The sequence below is a fragment of the Papilio machaon genome, chromosome 3 (genome assembly GCF_912999745.1).
Source record: "Papilio machaon chromosome 3, ilPapMach1.1, whole genome shotgun sequence".
Classification (NCBI taxonomy): domain Eukaryota; kingdom Metazoa; phylum Arthropoda; class Insecta; order Lepidoptera; family Papilionidae; genus Papilio; species Papilio machaon.
The window spans coordinates 4,503,584-4,518,832 of NC_059988.1; positions in this window are offsets into that span (position 1 = coordinate 4,503,584).

The window sequence follows — 15,249 nt, forward strand, 5'->3', positions numbered from 1 at the left end:
TATTTGGGCGGTATTTTATAAATTACAATAGAATAAGAGAGAGAAAGAGTTTTTTTGCTATTCGTATTTTTAAGGGCACACTTGGTGACTTCTAAATTAACATGGTCGATCTTTAGCAGTGTCCCGGGGAGAAAATGGCGGGGTTCCGCGGACACCCGCGATTCCACACAAAGCACGCGCGCACCGCGGCCTGCTCCCAGTCGCTCACTCTTTACAAATCAAACAAATTATATTTGTCGACATGAAAGAAAACTGCCAGTTTTTGAATTCATTCAGTACTGCATACTTGATTATATGGTTAAATCGGTGGTATTATTTATTGTTGTATATCACATATGTATATAAGCAGTAATCCCTGAGTGTCGTGCAATATATGCTAACTTTTTTATGAATTTTATGTCTGTCAATCACCAAATGGTTGCGTGAAAACTTTCGTGTATAAGCGAACTAACGCTGCATGCTTTTATTATTTGGTTAGACGACGAACTAACGACTTTTAGCGCTATAGCGAACTCTAGTTTCTAGCCTTACAAAAAAAATGAAACGAATTTCTGTTTCGCAACGACTTCCCTATTTACGATATACATAGTATTAACATAATGCCGAAAATATACAATTTTGTTTTATATAGCGATATTAAGCGAATGTGTTTCTTTTCAAACTCTACAATGGCTTTTAGCACGGATTAAATAGGCACTTTTCCAACCAGTGAATTGACGAGTGTTAAAATGAGCACGTAAGGAGGTTTTAACGTTGGTCCTTATGCGCACGTGACATTCAAAAGAAATGGGGTGACTAAATGACTATAGAGGGAGCATATGGTAGTCACTCGCTTGACTCCGTGAAGTGGTGCTTATAAATGGGAATTATTATACGCCGATAACAATGACCATTCTAAAGTCACTCTTTAAAGAAAATCTCCATATGGATCTCAGGAATGAAGTTATTGAAATTAATTACTTAAATAGCGATCCATCTTAAAAGAAAACGAAGTTGGTTTATAAGCTTCAAATAGAACGATTTAAGTCAATATTATATATCGTAATATGGGAAAATTTTTATCAAAGGAAGCTAATATTCTATTAATAGATTTAACTCAACTTACCAGCGATAGGTTTGGACTTTAAGAACCCATGATGGTGAATATTTATACATTTTCCGAAAAGTTTTATAGAATAAAATTCAAAACGAAAGACTTTAGATTTGACTGACTGAGGAATATCTTGAAAGTATAATTTAATATTGCAATGTAATTTTTAAAACGTCAACGTTTGTTAAAGACTGGGCTTAAAGTACGAGAAAGTTATTTTATAATTGCGTCCTCCGTTATTTAGCACTCAAATACGCAATAAGTCGTGAGAAGATTTAACCGTCCTCGAACAATATGTTCAAAGTAAGTCAAAAGTCAGGGGAAAATGAACAGAACATATTCTTTGATTACGAACGCGACAATAAAGGAATTGCTGGATAATTATATGCTCCAACAATACACGTCGCCGAGTTGACTTCTATGCTCCGCGCCACACCGCGCGATAGCGACGTCGAAGTATTAGTTACCAGGGGTTATAAACATTTGACTTACTTAATTAAATTTATTTACTATATCAAAAATTAAACATTAATTTTAAAATAGTGCTTTTGATTATTGACATGTTGTTGTAGTGGCAAATGCAGCTAATATTAAATTTAATATCTATTTCAATGTCTGTAATTTTTAATGCACTTGTGACCAACTGATGGTTATTAGAATTTTACTGATACTGATACTATCCACCTGTTTTATAGTTTGTAATTATGAAATATTAAAAAAATAAATAAGCAGGTGTCTTCTAACCCTGACGCTTAGTCATATGGGTGCGGCTACTAAATGATGTTATTTAAAAATGATGTTCATATAAAGTATCAGTACCTTAAGGTTCGTAACCCCTGCATGAGGTCTTTTCGGTGCTTATTTTGTAAAAGTGTTGTGTGCGCGAGCGCAAGAAAATCGCCGCATCCCGGGGGTCCGCGCCGCGCACTTCCGTTCCGTTTCAGATTTCATCCGAGCGAGCATTGTTTTGTTAGAGAGGGTCCGCAGTGACGGAATGCAACGATTTGCTTCACTGTCGTGCCCTCGATAATAAGTACGTTTTTAAAGACATTTCATTTATAATGTTACTGCACCAAAAAAAAAAAAATAATATCATTATGAATGTTTGTATCTTGTTTGTTGTTTTTAAGTATTCATTTTATATATTCTTTAATGGTAAATATTTCAATCAACCACCATGGCCAACTAATATGTTCGTTATATTGTTTCGTTAATGCAGAGTCTGCTATTTCTGTTTTTTCACTATTAAAAAAACCTTACCAAAAATGTAACTACTAATTTTTTTTGCATTTGGCTAAGAAAATTTCGCCCATACATATGTTTGATAACGTTATTCTCGCCACAAGAGCCTAAATATAATAACTAAAATTTCGCTTGATTATATTTCGGGAAGGCATACGTTATCTAAACATACTTCTTACTTAGATGCGAAAGTTTAGATGGATGGATGTTTGTTAGAAGGTATCTCCAGAAAAGCTTTTCAGATCTCGCTGAAATTGTTTGTACCACATAGTCTGGAAGAACATAGGCTACAAAGATTGTTATTTAATTCCTCGCGTCCGGAGTAAATTAACAGCTATTAGATGAATATAATTAATATGATCTAAGTAGTGCTCTTTGCTTTAAAGAATCGTATAAAGAATAGAAATTATGAAGTAATGTACACAATGTTTCGCAGTTTATTTACGACGTCCCCCAGTGCACCAGGTCTATTGTGGTGCTTATAATGACTGTGATTTGGAAATAATCGGCATTCTCTTAGCGCCGGGGGCCATTGTGCTATAACACGATACCTGTGAGAATGTACGTTAACTTGTCGCTAAACGAATTTATTGTAATTTCACTTTTGTACCGGAATTCATTATTTTTATTATGTTTAACAATTTTAAAACTTTTAAATGGTTTTACAAAAGGTTTATGTTTAACGAAGAAGATGAATGTAGACGATTTGTGTCTGTGTGTGATCAACATCACTATAAATGTAAACTTTTCTCCGGTTTTGTTTCCGAATTGAGAATAAATGTTACTAAAATAAATTTTTTATAATTGGCCAAAATATTTATGACAATAAGGAAAAAAAAATACACACTAAAATAAATAAATCCCTCGAATAATTTGAAGAAAAGACAATTGTCTCGAACAATCCTTTAACACCGTGTAATCAGATCTCGCTATTCCGGAAGAAAGGAGGTTTTATTAAATTACAGCTTTCACAAATTATGTAGAAATAATAATTCTGACAGGAAGGCTGGAGAGCGAGGGGAGTGCGGGAGCAGGACGGGAGGCACTGCGGGGCGCTGCACTTTTAATTAAATCCTAAATTATTGTTCACCTTCATTAATTCTTGCTCCTGGTCGGGATTTACTAATGAGTTTGTGCTTTTTGTGCGGGACCCGCTTGTGCGAGCATCGCAATTGATATAGCCCTAGCAACGATAAATGTACGCAATCAGCCAGATATTATTCATTAATAGTCGCTTTTAGATATCACGTACTGGCGATTAATTTCAAAATTAAAAAAATGCCTGTTTTTAACGTAAGTATCGTGTTACAATTGACGTGTATGTGTTTTACTTCAAACTTCAAACAGGATTTTTCTACAAAATGTTGTTTACCTTCTTCTTTTAACCGAGTGACGGCCACAGTTGAGCATAGGCATCCCCCACTTTGATGCCTATACATACCTATTGCTGTGTTGCATTAGTTACCAGGAGAATGTCCGGCTCTTTGTGATGTATGAAGATATAAATTATGTCATTTTTATACTTTTTAAATTTTATAGTGATTAGCCGCTTTGATGAGAGCAAAACAATAAAATTTAACGCTTAAATTTAAAATTTAATATCCAAAGTAATAAATTAAGTCATAAAATTTGTTTTCATTGCGGCGATATTTATTTAAATTTTACCTTTTTAAGTCAAATTATATTAGAATATTAACATTTAACATATGATTATTAGATGTGATTGTAGGTATTTATAATATTTTTAATTATTAACTAATGCAACATCGTATTATAATGTTTATTTAATACTTAGGTTGTTGAACTAGTTGATAAATTAATAATACCCGACTGACTGTACTTTTACAACACACTAGGGAAAAAATCTAAAGAAGCATCAAACATAGGTCAAGCTTTTTAGACAGGTCAGGGGGGCCGGATCTAAATGTAAATTTGGAGGATTATTCTTCAAACATCTATCTATCTATTATCTACGATCAATGAAAAGAAATGATTTCTTAAACCACAGCAATAACAAAAACCAAGACCGTTCCGAACCATTAATGCAACGTAAAGACCAAACTTACAACGAATTAAGATAATATATCAGAAAACTATGATCTTATGAAGAGAAAATTCGTTATTTAGGTAATCCTGTGTGTTGCGCAGCACGCGCCGCGGTTGTATTTCATCGAATTTTCCACGGTTATTTATTTATTTATTAAAGGATCGCGCAATAAATTGCGTTAAGTGGGGGCGGCGGGCGGTGGCCCCGCGGAGCGCCGCAGGGGCGCCCATAACGCCGGGAAACGCGCTCGACCCCTAAGTGCCTTTCTACGACACTACGACACTAGCGTAGTGAGACCCGACAACGACCCACCTAACACTAACTTCCGATACTAACGTAATTCGCACGTGATAAAAACATATGTATGTATACGTTTGGAAAAAAACTGGGTTATTAACAGATAAATATAATATAACGAAAACAGATTTGAGAAACAGAAAAAAGATTCTAAATGTTTGCGTACAATAGAAACAAATATTTAAGACATATAGAGATAATACTAGACAAAATGCTTACTCTAAAAAATTTGCAATGCTGACGTGAGACACTGCCATGACACTAGTTTTATGAATACTGTAGTAATCACAAACACGTTAGACTTATTATTGTCCTGTCTATGACAATAATTATCAAAGCTTAGTATAAAAAAACAGTTCTTTTAAAACTAATAGATATCATAATTCTATGACTAGCAACAGATGCCAAGCTTAACAAGGTGCTATATGCGAGATACTTCTTAAAGTTGCGTTTTAAAATATCTTACGAAAACAGACCTATCATTTTCATAAAATTTATTCCTCTTGTGTAACATGTAAAATGATTTGTTGACATACCAGTTAAGAAGTTGTCAAGCGCTAATGTAAAATAAATCAATTATACACACACTTTCACGTAAAATATACGACGTAAAGCAATGGACATGTTAAGAATCATATGAGGTACACTTGACGATAAATCTCTTTATTTACATCTGTCGTATATCAAGACTTAATATACTAACATAATTTAAATAAAAATTCGAAGTTGCGGAATAATTTAAAAGTAATGAATTATTTTTATCGCTGTCTAACCTCAAAAGAGAAAAGTTTCAAACGCCACAAAGACCAGACTGGTGCTTAAATCATTATGTACATATAGTTTAGAAACATGGACAGCAAAAATAACCAACAAGTCTATTATTCGCCAGCTAATGATTAGCACAAGTCTGTCCACCACCTGCTACCGGGGAGTCCTCAGTTATTCTGGCCATATTTCCCGGAGACAACCAGATAATCTGGACAAACTGGTTGTAATAGGGGAAATTGAGGGTAAGAGTGCTGATCACCTACTCGGTGGTCTGACCAAGTCCAAACAATACTCGACATTCCGACTGCTATGAGATAAGCCGAGGATGGCAGTGTGGAGGTAGCTCAACGACACACAGCTAAAGGCATTTCAAGATGAGCACGACCTTCAGTAATGATGATCACGAAGAAAAAGAAAAAGAACATGAATGTTTATTATCTTTTTTTTTAAGGATATCAAAACACCGAAATAAAAGATGTTGCCGCTTTACAAGAGGAAATAATTAACGAAATGAGGATATAGATTTCATGATTAATATTATTATATGTTTTGATTTCACACATATTTAGAGACTATGTTCTGTAACTATTGTTAGCGTTGAATGTTATTTTCAGTCAATAAGGTTGACACTAGCACTGGAAGTACTGATACGTGAGCACTTACAGAAAGTTACGTCAAGTAGGTCATCTTATTAATATTATAAATGCGAATGTTTAGATGGATGGATGTTTGTTTAAAGGTATTTTCGGAACGGCACAACGGATGTAGAACATATTTTGGTAGAATACATAGGTTACTTATTAAGGTTTTTTTTAAATACCTCGCGGACGGAGTCGCTGGCAACAACTAGTGTCGAATAATTTGATCCCAAGATGTTGTAACTTAAGATTAGTGACTTGTAATATCAATATATATAAGCAATAGATATATATATAAGCAAGTGACTATCCCACGCAGAGCTTTCCAAATGAATACGCAATTTAAAAGTAAATATGAGTTAAGTTATGCAACATGTCGTTTCCTGTACGACATAGAATAAAAACAGTAATGTTTTCTTTTACTTATGAATAGTAGGAAAGACTACTAATGACAAATTTGTATTCCTAAGCACCTTTCTACATGACTGCATACTCGTGAATATTAAGCGTTTCTAATGACAGCCATTAACTTCGAAAGAGAGTCAAAACTTAGCAGTCAACGACAGTTACACAGACTAACAAATATGTACATAAGCTTTAAGAGCCACTTAATGCTGGTTTCTCATAATTAATAAATTGACACTTAATCCCTTGGTCACTCTTTAATGACTCGAAGTGCGTTTGTAACATAACAGAACGAAGTAGTAAAAAATAATTGAATGGATTCTTTACCGTATCGCAAAAATCGATCAGTACAAGAATAACAATTTCAGTGCATTATTTAAAATAATTCGATACACCTCAATAGAGTTGATTGGCGCAATCTTGATAACGGGCCCCTAATACCCCGCCGGCCGCGGTGACTCGCAAAGATCTGCTGATTGCTGCCTCTGATTGCCCTTCTTGTGTCCTGTACCCTGTCCGAACAACTACATGCTTATTGCATTATGTTTAATTTGCCTTCTTTGTGTAAAATGTAGTTAAAGTACACAATAACTACTCAGATATAAATCAATGCCATTTAATTACGACTGTTTTGATAACTACGATTGTTGTCACACACGATGTTACGATATTAAAATGATGGTCCATAATTTTTATTCTGGTGTAAAAGTAACATGAATTTTTATAATTTTATCAAATACTTAAATTATTTTATCAAGTTTTATGCATTAAACATATTCTGTTTATGGCAAGGACGGATTTTATTACGGGTATTACCACAATATTAAAAAAGGAATATTAAAACTATTAAACGATACTGTTAAATGAAAGGCACCGCCAATGGATGCACAAGAATGCAGTCAGCGGTGCATAAACTGAAGTAGGATTTATTATAAATTTAATTGGACACAGCTACGATTGGGCTAAACGTTCGATTAGTCTTGGTACGGTTTCTCGTGAGTACAGAGCCGAGGTGCGTTCTAGGTCGCTGTGTTTACAAAATGGACGCGATTTGTCGCGTTCGGCATCCACGGCGTTGGCGGCGGCGGCTTTGACATTGTTTTTGTGGGCGGCAGCGATTGGGCGCGCTTTTATAGATCCCACTGTACATACAAATGTTCATTGCACTAACTATATTGTAAAAAGAAGTACGTCTTGTGTTACCCGTTGCTCTACATGAAGGCGTGGCGTATGTCGCTCAAATAAGACTGAGCCGTATTTACACTGCTCTAATCATTAAATATGTAGGACTCAATGACTTGAGACAACAAAAAGCATCTCACATTTCATAAAAATATAATATAATATGTTACCTACTTACGCTAAGATGAGACGTAAGAATCACGTAAAATAAAGTTAAAAAAAACACATTAGGTAATTTCAGTGGATCTCACTTATGGTTTATATACAGAGGTTTTATATATGTATTGTATATACTATGTAAATTAATTTTAAATCTGGCGGCGCGAAGCATTGATTATTTCGGAGTCTTCTTTTGTATATTAAAACTCTTTCATTGTTACAGGAAAAAAAATAAATCGAAATTGGAGCAAAAAGGGCTGAGTGATCGCAACAGTCATCATTTTATTTCCGATAGCGTTTCGAATCTCTCTATTTCCATTTGGTTTTTGCTACGGCATGTGGCAGCGGACCGCTCCCTCGATCTCTTATTATTAATTAGCTTCTTTTATGCCTACACACTCCAATCGATCGTCTTGATTAAAATATCCAAATAATAGAGCCGATATAATGACTTACAAATCGTGTAATGGTCGGTACTGAGTCGGCGGCAATTAAACGGTCCGATCTATTGTGCCCTGGTTTATATTGCTTGGTCCAGCACACGTCGGTGAGGCGGGTTTTATATACTTCTATGAAACTTAACAATAGCTTTTTACATGAGGTAATGAAAACGCCGAATATACCAAAGTTATTAACATGGTTACAGGTAAGGCGGTCGTAATCCAAATAAAAGAAATGATGAAATGCAAGATTATAACATGACTGCTTTGCAGTGCAAGTGTGCAGTATAAATTGGTCAATTTCGTTGGAACAAATAGCATATTAAATGTAGACGGTTTATCATATTCCGAGTCTGCACTTGGCTCCTCGAGTACGCGCGCCTCGGGGGCCATCTCGCACGTTGATCATGTAACCCCATGACGTTATCCAATTAGGAATTGTTTATGGGAAAGTTATTTGCATAAGTAATACTCTTAATGACTCAATTCTCTATGTTAAATATGGTTTATATTAATCGCCGTTAAAATGTTAATCCGAGATTTTACGATTTGAAATTTATTTTAAATTATAGTTATTTTAAACTGTGAGACGAAAGTAATGTAATAAAATGGAATGGAATGAGATTTAAAAATTCTTATAACATTACAAACACCTACTTATTTCAATTACCGTTATTTTATATTTGTCATTTGCAAGGATATTGTGACGACAGGTAGAAGCAGCAAGCATATTATAATCGACAACAATTACGCAACCGAATCTAATTCGAGCAAAGGTCGCGGCAAAAAGTCCATCACATCCGATTGTGTCGACTGTCGACTGTCGGCTGTCGGCGACCTCATAGCAACAGATATCAATAGTCTTGGGATCACCTCCGATTTAATTACTTACAACGCAAACGGACAAAAGGCGATAAAAACCTTGCAGTTAAGTCAATATAGTAACATCTATTACTTCTTAGTTGATGTTCAGTTCTAAGTAATGTTGTAACTTTATAATATTACTTGAGACGTTGAAAACCTCCTACAAAAGATAAGAGGGAAGTATTTTACTAGAAAAAACCTGACTATACAGGTGGGAAATAAGTAAGTCTCCGAAATATATGTAACGGGTTTCCTGGGTGAAAACAATACTTTAAAGGCTTAATATTATAATTATATGTAAACTGCTTGAAAATTTAGACATAAAACTATGAACTGATGTACATTCCTTCAAACATTTACAAAGGAATTCGCATAACAACATTACTTTTTTCACATTGGACATTTATTTTCTAGAATAAGAAACGCAATAAAATTGACAAATAGTTGTGTAAACGACCGGATAAATTGTGAATGTATCCTAAAATAATATTTGGCCTATATAAGACATCAACGACATCTGCCAGTATGCTGCTGTATTTTTATTCTTATAAAATTAAAAAACTTTGCATTTTACTTAAATAATATATTGTTAATTAGGTTTGGTTAATAAATTTCGCACTGAATTGAACGTACATTTTACCTTTGTAGTGGTTTGTGGTTGGTGGTTTTGCAAACTATATCATTATTTATAATTTTACTAAGAATAATCGAAAATTAAAAATAGAGCGAGTGGTTCTTTGCTCCAACGAACCCAATGTTCCGCTAAATATAGCTTGTCGGGAAATCGTAAAAGGTTTCAAATTTACGCTTTCTGATTCTGATGAATTTTAAGCAATTACAGATGTCAATTTATATAAGGGAATACACCTAATGGTAGTTAACAATTTACTTTTTGTGAAAAATCACATATCAAAAATTTTTACATAAATTTTGACAACATAGGTCTTGAGAGTAAGACACAGGGCATTGCAGAGCTATTTTAGTAACTTTTATATGTTTTACAAAACCATTCAATTATATTATGGAGAATTAAATCCAAATTTGTTTTTAATAGAATTTTTGTAATGTATTGTTTAGAGTGCGGTGCGTTGTGTTAGGGTCTCTCTGGGGCCATCTGGTGGCCGCTTTTAATAAGGCCGATGTCCCGCGGAGGTATTGTCCGATGTAATTTGTAGCCAGCGTCACTCCCGAAAAACAGCCCGGATAAATAATAACGTTATTTTAGTTTATTGAAATGCTCTAGACTGATCCGCGATCGTAACATGTGGGGGAAGTGTATTCATTGTTGTGTTTTTGTGTTACAAAATAACGTTTTGTTTTAAAATTTTAATTGACTATCTATTGTGTTTTTTATAATATTTGAAAAATTAGCAATGTTATGGTTGCGGTTCCTTATTTTTTCTTAATTATCTTAATTTTTATAAAATTTAATTTCGTTTGTACAACAAAATTAAATTTTATGATTAATTACAATACCGAATGATTTCAGTCGACTTGTACAAATTTGTGTAAGGAATGAAACCTTATAAGAAACAATGAGTCGCCTCAAAGTTTCAAGAATGAAACTGGTTACATATAAAGGCAACAATAAAACGACATGATTAAAAAAAAACATCTTATTATCATCCCGATCACGTTACGAAAACTGTAAAAAAAGATTATGGCGTGAGGGAAGCGCGAGTGCGAGCAAATATATTAAATTAATCAAACCACATCTTATCTGAGAGCAAAAGCCCGACGATTACTACAAAATATGCGCAGGAGCAACAACAACGCCCCTTTTCAATTAGTACAAAAGTCCCGCCCACGTGTAGGCGTGCCAACGTACAGTCACGTGCAAAAATATTTAAAAACAAATTCAAACATTTTTCAACTCTACTTCAGTTGGATAAAGTTCAAACTCATTCATTTTGTTTTGTCTTTGTATTTGTCATGTAGAATATTTTTTCCGTGTTGCCATTTCCTCATTATAAGCAGAACAGAATATCAATTTGCTCGTGAAAAAGTTTTCCAAGACACAGCAGTTAATGATATCACATGTTGAATTCAAATGTGACCGGCGCGGCGAGCCATTCATACGTATGACTTGGACAAAAACAAGATTCAGTAATTCGATGCATGATGCCCCTCGACTGAATATAAATTAATACTTTAAAATTACTTAAAACAAATTATGTTTTGTTAAGTGGTAAATCGAGTTAGTTATGTATATATTTACATTTCAAATATAAATATTTTAATCTATTTAGATAGTAATGAGCATGTCACAGGTAAATGTCAGTCAATAATGTGTCAAAGTAAATGTTAATTAATTTTTGTCTAACTTTACTTAAATTTGATAATACTATGTTTTTAATAATTTATTCTCAGGCCCAGTGCAAATGCTTAAATTATATAATTATTTCAATATATAAGCCCATGGTATATATACTGCAAACAAAAATTAAAGAATACTTATAGTATATAATAAATGTACGGTAAAGAACAATGTTCTCAAAGTGGTAGCATCTTATACTAAGCGGGACATGAGGACGCAGCGTGACGCGTATTAAATTAAAAGTGACGACATGTGTTTTCCTTCCCACAGGAAAATACATTAGCCCGAACATTTCCCCGCCATGAGCTATCCCTGTCCAACTCAAGTCTAAACAGGTAAGCAAGAGCGAGCGACAAGATCCAGCGCCCTCGAAAGCTAACAGCGAGCTTTCAACGTAAATCTGATAAAGTGAACACATTACGACACCAACACTAAGATATTTTCTACTTAAAATTGTTAGTGTAATCTCGAAATTTTCTGTTTCATTTATGCTTCGTCTTCAAACTTACGAGTGAGCGAGACGGTAATACAGTATCGGCTCGCTCCGTCGTTGGTATTATTGGACGAAAAAGTTTTGCCGTCCCGCCCTTAGTGTGCGCGCAGGGCTGCGTTCGCGCCTTTAGAGCGGACCCGTTCACAAAATGTTCGTAAGAAGCAGCATGTCGGCTCGAGCTTGGGCGAGGGGCGGCGTCGCGGGAGCCCGCAGTCATGCTGAGAGCCTCAGCGGAGTCGGTGGATCCACGTCGCGAGGGCTTTCAATCTTACGAGACGATATCGTCGCGTGACAAAACGATCGGCGAACCGATGCTAAGGAAATCGCATCGCGTGAACCGTACCCGTAACAAAATTGATACGAGATTATAACGACGCGCCAAACCTGTGATAACTCGCCCTACAATATATTTTGTACTTTTAGTAATATCATAGAATTTATAGGTTGAGTGAGTGCCTGCGTCATAGTGCCGATCGATAAAACTTGTAACTTATAGTGTTAACCCACGCTGATGTAGGCTAACCTTGGATTTTCGTTTTTAGTAGGTAAGTTTTTCATCCCCATTGTTTATATGTAAAAAAAATACATTTGCTAACATTGAGACGGTATAGTATGTATATCGTAGGCTTTATCCTGTACTGATTTATATGTTTTTCACATCTTATTCAATAATTGTAATGTAGTTCTTATAAACCGAACAGTTACCCGTTTATATTAACCATTAGGGGACAAGCTATTAACAAAAATACTGACTTTTATTGCAAATGAATTATCATTGCGCTTTAATGAATTAGACAATCTAAAATAGTGTAATATGAATAGCGTAGTTCTGCGCTTCACATCATATCTTTCCATTTCTACCTAACTATATTTAGAATAGAAGCATATTAGAAAAATTTACACAAAAATTCCTGCAGAAAAATTGTCTGCGCGGAATTAAAAATAATCTAGTACCTATTAAATATAGCCAATGTCAACCGGGGATAGTGTAGCTTTCCAACTGTGTAAGATTTTTCAAATCGGCTCAGTAGTTTCGGAGCCTATTCAATGCAAACAAACAACCAATCAAATCTTTCCTCTAATATTAATATAGTTACATATTAAATAATATTAAAATATGAAATAACTTTTTTAATAACATTATTCTTACCGCCTTGTATGTAAATAATAATAATCTTTACTACTTATTATATTAGTTTATCCTGGAATTTTTCGTAAGAACTTATTTTTTTCATAATAATTTTATAGCAACATACAGAAAAAACGATCCGACGGCATTACGAAGGTATACTACGGCGTACAAGCGTTATCTGCCTTATATGATAGCATTATGTAAAATAATAAATTTAACTGTTATATTGTTCTTGGTCGTATACAAATAATAAATATGTATTTCTTTAATTTAATTTAATGATTTGAATCTTTGAAACTGAAGTTAATGCATAAAAACGCTTAAATAATAATCAAAAAACAAGAAAAAACATTTGAACACACACAGATAAATATTTAACTCATTTGAAATTTAATTAAAAGCGAAAATCATTTTTAATTTGTTTTTAGACTTTTGGGCATAAACAAATCTTCTTTGACCTCAGAATATCCTACCAAAGTGTCATTTCATCCGATCAGTTGTTTAGGAATGCATAGAGGACAAACTTTTTTATTATTTAACATATGTGTATAAGACGCAGATGCTTCTACATCCATGCCTTTTAATATCTAAATCTGAATTTATATAACAAAATTGTTGAAAAATTACCGTAAATAACCTTGTTAAATGGAAATTATAAAGAAATTGTGAAATCGTAAAACAATAAAAACTATTCTGTTTCAAGTATCATTATTTTTTTTACTCTGTTACTTATATTTTTTTAAATGACCTACATAAATAATTAATTAATTAATTTAACTATAAAACCAATTAAACATTTTTCTACAAAAGAGATGGTAGCATTCTGCATACAGTTTGTTCCCAGCGCTTTGATGTAATCGTATTCAATTTGGAATAGTACATATTATACATATTTCGTACTTGTAATTGCTGTGATTAATAAGTTATGTAAAATATTTGATTCTTTTTTGTCATAGTCAGAAAATGTATTAAAATATTACTTTACATTTTTATACGATAAGGAGTTTATCAGCGGGTCATCTAATGTTATCCGTTTACCGATTGTCATGGACATCCGTAGCACTAGAGGTACTGCAGATGCATTTCAGGCTTTTAGAAAATATATTTAGTAGGAAGTATCAATGGTTACAAACAAACAGTAGGTGCGATCAGAACATATTTTAGTGGTGAGTGGAAACTAATTTCCGCGTATGGAGAATGTCAAATGCCGATCGCCCAACGACGATTTGGCAATAATACCGAGAGATTGAAGCTTAATTGAATGTATTGGTTATTGCGATTGTGAATTTTACACATCAATAAGGATTAATTTATTTATTTATGTCTATGAAAACTAAATATAGTATGACACTATTCTACTATGTTACGAAAGTGAGAAATAAAATGAGGAGACATTAGTAAAGTTAAAATTTCAAGTAAGCATCCTAATGTCTGTCCTTTATTGCGAAATATGTCTATTTAATAATGTTTGTAAATACGATGTATGTTTTAGAGTGATACAATGGATAATAAATTCAATCTATTAATGTAAATCAAAAGCGCGAAAGCTTTTTTGTTCTTTACACTTATTTTGCTTAGATATTAATATGGCTTTCAGTTATTAAACAATGCGTAAAATAAAATTATTTTAACTTTACATAGGCTTTATAAATGTCTATCTTTTCAAATAGTAAAATAAGTTGAAGATTAAGTTATATTTGAACATGAAATTAAAGCGGATTATTTTGTAACCAGATTGTTTTCATCTTGGAATTTGTAATAAGTATTAATGAACAAAAGAAATACAACTTTTCTAATCGACTTATACATTAATCTGTGTTTGTTTTTTAATCGGCATCTGTGATTTTATGTAGCGAAAAATCCCTTAAACAGATTGGCTTAAAGGAGTATTTCGCGTCTCAATACCACGCCTAATGTGATTATAACTAATTCCTTGAAACTATGGAAATCGGTCCCGTAGCAGCTGCAAAAATCTCGGCAAACTAAGATTTGCTGCCTAAAAATGCTAAACCAATGTTATTAGACATGGATTTAAGGGGCAGAATCCTTTGCTGTCGTTTTTTAATATTGTATAGCTTGACGTCCGTCTGTGGAGATCTGTCAACCCGTTGCTTTGTGATGAAGCGGCCACACGGCGGGGAGTCCACAGATAACGAAAAGATTAGATGTATATCT